Below are 8,305 nucleotides of genomic sequence, written 5' to 3'. Positions count from 1 at the left end.
TGTTACTTCAAATGGGAGATAATTACTTTTATACAAAATATGCTTAAAACTTAAACGTTTTGTGAATTAATTAAAGCGACATGACTGTGGCAACACAAATCCTGCGAAATAATTTTAAATGTTATATATTTTTACATTTTTTTTTAGTTTTACGCAAAATCTTACAAGTCTGAGGTTGCATTATGATTTATGCACAAGGAGGAGTCGATTTTTTTCTTTCCAGTTTGAATAATGCGAATAGATTATAAGCAAAAAACTGACCAAAGTAAGAAATAATTTTGTAAACACGTGAATTAAAAAAATCAAATCAAATTTAATTATTATGACAGATAAGAATAATTAACGAAAACAGATAAAAACTTACTGAGATAGTTTTTCATTATTTAAATACATGATTAAAGTGATGAGTCTACATAAGGAGGCATATCCGGTTAAAAGTAGATACAAGTTCTATAGAGTGCAATTCTGTATCATATTTTAAGATAACCGTTAATAAGGGTTGAGTGAAGGAGCATTGACGCAAATCAATAATGGATTAGACAGATATTTCAATTAAAATTATCTTCACTTCGTATCGTGTAGAAACGAAAGTAAGTAGGTATATACCTATTAAGATATATATCTTCACCATAAAATGTAACTGGTATTGTTTATATAGTAAAGATTACTCTTTTATGACGGTTTATTCATTAAACCTGATATGGATTTGTTTCATATCAAAGTAGATACTAAGTATCCAATCCTTTTTTATACAGCGGAAGGCTTCCTTTTCCTTTCATAGAAATGCGTATAAAGTTACAAGTATAGTTTCTTACTCGTTATGTTCCGCTGTTATGATATATATAAATCATTATATTTCACGTGAATTATAATTTCCGCGTACACTCAAGTCTACATTAGATAAAGCTTACAAAATAGCCTAAGTCTCAAAATAGCTAAACTTTCAAAATAGCCTAACACCTTCATGATATTAATAAATAATAATAAAAATCTATAAAGAAGTTATTTTAGTTAGAGAGCATTATTTAACTTTGATTTAAATACTTAATTGAATTTGATTTAAATGCCACCAATTTAATAAAATCGGGATAGTAGTAGTAGGATTAGGTATAGTAGACTTTAATAAAACGTTTCACATTTTTTACCAAGCTTTTTTTAAATCTTTGGATATAAAACCGGTAACAAAGTATCTACCTACTTTAACTATACATGCCAAAGTCATTTGATAACATAAAAAAAATTAGACAATAAGTTGCATATCTAATACATTTTTCACGCAATATCTACCTAAATACAATTTTTGTTTACTTTTTCTATTTCTTTACTTAGCTGGATATAATATATCCATATGTGTATAATTATTTTAATCATATAATATATACAATTCTAAGTCATTGACTCATCACGACGTCTCAAAAACAACTGGACTTATAAGAAAAATTTGGTTATTAAATATCTATTTGGGCGGTAGGTACTCGGGCACGGTTAACACGGTTTTTACCGCGTATATCCCGAAGAAAATTTCTATATTCTAATTCTATATAAGTAATATTAAATAAAAGAGGATAAAAATGTCGTTCTCGTTGTTAAAAACTGGCTCATATAATAGGTATAGGTAGTTACCTATATATAAATAATTGCGCATGACGATAATAGTAATTTTTCTCAGAAAATAGGGTCAAGGTTTAAGCCTTACAAAAATAAACATTACACTCTCGAGTGCAATCTGTCTTCCAATTACTACGGACTCGTATACGTTTAATATTTACTCGTTGCTTTAATTAAACTGAATGTAGGGCTGTGATAAATATAAACAATAACTATATGATTATATAGAATCGTTAACTGTCTGTATAAATAAGAAGTTAATTTTATTAAAAATTAAAAAAGGCCGCATCCAAATAAAGACTAATCTAAAAGATGGTTCTCTGCCGACCAACCTGGTTGTTGTATCAGATCAAGGTTTTTGTACAATTGTCATTTTAAGGTTAGTCGAACAGTTAGTGTAGCGTTAAACCGAAAATGCCTTGCATCATTTTAGAAAAAAGCAGATACTCTTCAAACTGCTAGATCGATTTTTACCAATCATACCTAAGAATCACCGAAAGGAAACTTGCTTTCACTTAAAAAACTGCATCGAAAAAAGTTCACCCGTTCGAAAGCTACGATGTCATATTAATTGGTGTCAAACTTGTATACATTTTTTTTGCGCCAGGCGTTAAAAATGAATTGTTGAAATGTATCTACATATGTGGGTACTTACTATTTTTGCTTCTTTTTAACCGACTTCAAAAAAGAAGGGGTTCTCAATTCGACTGTATTTATTATTATGTATCAGTTACCTTTCTATTGGATGGACCGATTTCGATGATTCTTTTTTAATCTAAAGGTCGTGCGTGTCATGTCGTCATGTGGAGCCGCTTAAATTTAATTGAGATCTGACAAGTAGTTTATAAAGCGTATTTACTTGGCTATCATTTCGTCGACTTCCGTTGTATAATACTCATATCTTTTTAGTGGGTGTACCGATTTTGATAATTATCTTTTTAGTCGAAAACTGATGCTTGTCATGTGGCCTCTTGTAAATTTGATCGGGATCTCAGAAGTACCTTTGAGTTATCTCTAATAACACGTATTTACTAGACTATTTTTTTTTGTCTACCTATGTTGTATTACTGATCGATGTAATTGAAGTCGTTTTTTTCGTTTGCAAGCAAACACAATTATATTATTTGCAAACAGAATGTTATATATTATATATCATCACTTCAGCCTATCGTAGTCCACTGCTGAACATCAGCCTCCACAAACTCGCGCCAAATATGACCCATAGTCACCATGATAGGCATGTGGGTTGGTGATCGCAGGGCTGGCTTTGTCGCACCGAAGACGCTGCTGCCCGTCTTCGGCCTGTGTATTTCAAAGCCAGCAGTTGGATGGCCATCTTGCCATTGGTCGGCTTTTTGAGTTCCGAGGTGGGAGTGGAACTGTGTTATCTCTTAGTCGCTTCTTACGACGCCCACGCGAAGAGAGGGGGTGGATAAATTCTTCATAGCCGTAACAACTATATATACTTATATATTGGCTCGCGTTTGTCTTTATTAATATAGCGCTTGCCACGTGACGCCCAGATAGCGTGCATACCTATTTATCAAAAGTGAAAAAAATATTATTAAGATAAAAAACCGTATGTAAAAGCATAAAGAAACAGGAACTTAAATATACAAAACATTCTTTTCTTTTAATCACATTTGTTTTTCATCTCAATCATCTTCAACAAACACGTTCTCAGCATCAATCCATTTGGACACATCACATACCTAAGTACATCACGGCGCGGTAGCAACAGGCTAAACGCTGAGCACCATATTTGAATATAGCCATTGATTTACAATAAATCAATGAATACAGAATATCAGAAAATCTAAGACCACCACCTGTGACCAAGCGTGGTATATTCGAAGACCCTCCTCCTGAACGGGTCACGTAGTATAGGGCACGTTTCTTAAGCTAGTGTTTGAGTAACATGTAAAAATGAAAAGTATTCCTAGTTACGGATTTTTCGAGAGTAACAATTTACTTCTGTCTAGTAAAGTCAGATTCCTAATAAGGTATAGACCTGCAATGTCCAATGAAGTTGGCTTTTTATTTCTATAAGTACCTACATATTTACTCGATCATATTTTCTATTAAATAATACTTGTATCATGTAACGTACACGTGTCATACAAAATTGCAATGACTCAGTATAAATTGTAAAACAATGTTTGTTTAAAGAAACTGTAAGTTTAGTCTTACTTAGCACTAACTACACTGAAATCTAATTCCGGGTTCTTGTGGTACCATGATAGTGTTTACTAGTAGAAGCATGCTTTATGATTCTTTGTTTAATAACTACTTGACATGTAGATAAGATTTGATCTCCATGACATATTTTGTCGTTTCCTGTGCCATGTTTTTATTCAACAACTTGATAAAATGCTCAATTGCGTGCCAAGGAAGTGGTACAGTAAAATGCACTAATAATAAACACCGAAGCGAAATGTGTTGGAATTTATTTATAGATATAGCGAAACAAACTGAAATAGAATCTCAAATTTTAAACGTAACCTAAATCTGAAATATATGCATGTTGTTTTATTTAGATTTAAAAAGGTTGAATATAGAATTTGTTTGCTTAATTCTATTATTTTTAATATCCACAATTTATATAGATTAAGGATGTGGTACCGTTTTCGAATTTGTGCCGTTTTGATATGAAACGTAAGATTATTCTATACTCTACAGCTACATGTATACCTCTCATATTTTATGAAATCAATACACTTAAAAGAGGCTCTTCGGTCAATTTATTTCATGTGACGCTTATTTCATTGCACATAAATATAGGCATATACAACATGTTATTAACTCCTTCCATTTATCTGCGATATCGGAAACGATATTATAACCTAAATATTCAACTAACTTGCCTTAACGCTTTCATAAAAAAAAAACAATCATTAAATAATTATTATGCGTTGCGTGTATGTCAGTGTTGTGTCAATTGACCGAGTCACCTGAAGTTTACAGTTAATTCGGTAATTTATAGCCTTATTCACCCATGCATTCTCAACATTTTTTTTCCAAAGTGTCAATCTAAAAGTTACGTAGTAATGAGTCGCACTTACTTAGCAAAAAGAGTATATAGTTAGTAGCAGTATTTTTTTTTTCACGTATAATTTCGATTATGGCATGCCTCCATGTATCACTATAAGCTTTTCTTGATTTCGTATAATATTTCAAAAGAGCAACTTTCTCAATAAGCCCAGCTTAGAAACCAGTAATATGTGCATCAACTTCCCGCTAAACAAATTCTGATAAATGTTACTAGTTAGTTAAGTCTCTTGAAATATTCTCATCAGAAAAAGAAAATTTAATTCAAATAACACTGAGGTAGGGCACAGCAGGAATTTCCTGCTCAAAATATGGAGCAGGCCCGACTGGGGTAGTACCTCGATCTTACAGAAGATCACAGCAAAATAATACTGTTTTCAAGCAGTATTGTGTTCCTGTTGGCGAGTAAGGTGACCAGAGCTCCTGGGGGGATTGGGGATTGGGTCGGTAACGCGCTTGCGATGCTTCTGGTGTTGCAGGCGTCTATAAGCTACGGTAATCGCTTACCATCAAGTGAGCCGTACGTTTGTTTGCCGACCTAGTGACATAATAATAAAAAAAAACACTTCTAAAAAAAGACATATTATAAAACATTATATATATATATATATATATATATATATATATATATACTAGCTGTGCCCGCAGCTTTGCCCGCGTTGAAATCAGTGTGTCACAATGTTTTCCCGGCAAACTTCCAGTGTAACTCTCATCAAAATCGGCTTAGCCGTTCCGTAAACCTTCCTCTTGCCAATGGTGGAGCCCTCTCTCCAATGGTGAAACCGCATGAAAATCCGTTCAGTAGATTTTGAGCGAATCGATCACTTACACTTTTGGGAACTTTGTTTTATAATACACCAACTGTTGCCCGCGACTACGTCCGCGTGGTTATATAGATAAGCATATTACTATTAAGATGTTTAACGCAAATTATTTTTTTACTGCAGTCACTTGAAATGCTTATCAAACTGAGTAACTTTTTAAAAGACACAATTTAGTATAATTTAATAGTTATTTTTATAAAACCTCTCTATACACCACATTTTTAGTTTTATTTTCAGGCTGTATATGTTTCATACAAACTATCAACCCCAATTAAACCCTCTTAGGGGTGGAATATCGTAAAATCCGTTTTTAGCGGACGTCTGCTAACTATAATCTACCTCCCTGCCAAATTTTATCTTTGTCCAACCTGGATGGATAGACCATCCAGCGGTTTTTGAGTTCTTGTGATGAGTAAGTTAGTGACCTTTCTCTTTATATATATATATATATATATATATATATATATATATATATATATATATATAGATTACGATGCATTATTTGGACACCTCCTCACCATCTATAGAGCATATATTTTAAATTTCAAGTCTCTTACTTCAAAAACATAAGACTTTCATACAAACTTCCGACCCCGTTTTATCCTCTTAGGGGTCGATTTTCGTAAAATCAGTTCTTAGCGGATGTTTACGCCCTATAAGGAACTTACCTGCCAAATTTCAAGTTTGTAGCTGTTATAGTTTCGGTGGTTTCGTGATGTGTGAGTCAACCTACCATCTTCCGTTTTAACTCCAAAAGAGAGTTGATTTATAAATATACATTATTTGGTCATCTCTCTACCTTCTATAGAGCATACATTTTAAATTTCAGGTCTCTTACTTCAAAAGCATAGGATCTTCATACAAACATCCAACCCTCACGTGTTAGCAGTCATCCGCCTAGGTGGGGCGAGATGGGTCGCGCTAACATTCGCCACCTAAACATCCAACCCCCGATTTATCCCTTTAAGTGTCGAGTTTCATAAAATCAGCTCTTAGCGGGTGTTTACGCCCTATAAGGAACCTCCCGCCAAATTTCATCTTTGTCCATCCTGGATGGATGGACCCTCCAGCGGTTTTTGATTTCTCGTGATGAGTCAGTGACTTTTCTCTTTTATATATATAGATTACGATGCATTATTTGGACACCTCCTCACTATCTATAGAGCGTACATTTTAAATTTCAAGTCTCTTAAAGGGCCCTATAAGGAACCTACCTGCCAAATTTCAAATTTGCAGCTGTTATAGTTTCGGAGATTTCGTGATGAGTAAATCAATCTACCATCCCCCGTTTTAACCCCAAAAAGGAGTTGATTTCTAAAAATACATTATTTGAATACCTTCTCACCATCTACAGAGCATACATTTTAAATTTCAAATCTCTTCAAAAACATATGACTTTCATACAAACTCCCAACCCCTCTTTTACCCCCTTAGGAGTCGAGTTTCATAAAATACGTTCTTAGCGGATGTCTACGTCCTATAAGGAGCCTACCTGCCCCATTTCAAGTTAGTAGGTGTTATAATTGGTGTTATATTGGGTGTCGTAAGAGGCGACTAAGGGATAACACAGTTCTGCTACCACCTTGGAACTTAAAAAGTCGACTGGTGACGGGATAACCATCCATCTGCTGGCTTTGAAATACACAGGCCGAAGACGGGCAGCAGCGTCTTCGGTGCGACAAAGCCAGCCTTGCGGTCACCAACCCGCCTGCCCAGCGTGGTGACTATGGGCAAAACACATGAGTTCACGTTATTTTTGACGTAAACTTGTGGAGGCCTATGTCCAGCAGTGGACTGTATAGGCTGTAATGATGAGGTGTTATAATTTCGAAGATTTCGTGATTAGTGAGTCAACCTACGATCCCCCGCTTCAACCCCAAAAGGGAGTTGATTTCTAAAGATACATTATTTGGACACCTTCTCACCATCTATAGAGCATACATTTAAAATTTCAAGTCTCTTACTTCAAAAACATAGGACTTTCATACAAACTTCCAACCCCCGTTTTACCCCCTTAGGGGTCGAGTTTCGTAAAATCCGTTCTTAGCGGGTGTTTACACTCTATAAGGAACCTATCTGCCAAATTTCAAGTTTCTAGGTGTTATAGTTTCGGAGATTTCGTGATGAATGACCTTTCGCTTTTATATATATTATATATTATATATATATATGATATATTATATATATATATATATATATATATATATATATATATGTCGCAGAGTATGAATACGGAACGTCAAGTATTTGACTTGGGTGTATTCAGATAATGTCAGTTGTCAATTATTAGCTGTTAGAGTAGTGAGGTGATCGAGGCGCCACCTAGCACATCGTTCGATAGTCACCTACCCTCATTTATTATATTACTCGAATATATACTTAATATACGAATATATACTATTATAAAACGAACGGTTTCACCTCGGCTAAGGCAGTCTTGGCTCTGGCTTGGCACGATACACTTGTTGTATCCTGCTAGTAGCTTAACCTAGACTCATTCAATAATTAATTTGTGCAATCGAATTAATTATTACCTATTACGATTAATTTGACTAGGCGAGGCGTATAACTCGAGCAGTGAAGGTGAGCGTTGATGCGCATCTAAGGAGGCCTCCTTAAACCTACACCTAGGTCGCAAGTCCTAGGCACTGCTCTGAGTTACTCCCTCTGCCACACGATGGACTCGGTACCCGCACGGCGAACTGTGAATCCATCGAATGCTAAGAAGTTAGTCTTCGCCCCCTTAACTAATAACTACCCGCCTTCCGTGTTGCGTTACCTTTCTGTTAACTGATTCCTGTGTTATAGTAATTTGGTGATATCAT

The sequence above is a fragment of the Melitaea cinxia genome, chromosome 9 (assembly GCF_905220565.1).
Source record: "Melitaea cinxia chromosome 9, ilMelCinx1.1, whole genome shotgun sequence".
Classification (NCBI taxonomy): domain Eukaryota; kingdom Metazoa; phylum Arthropoda; class Insecta; order Lepidoptera; family Nymphalidae; genus Melitaea; species Melitaea cinxia.
Note: the sequence above shows the minus strand (reverse complement) of the source record.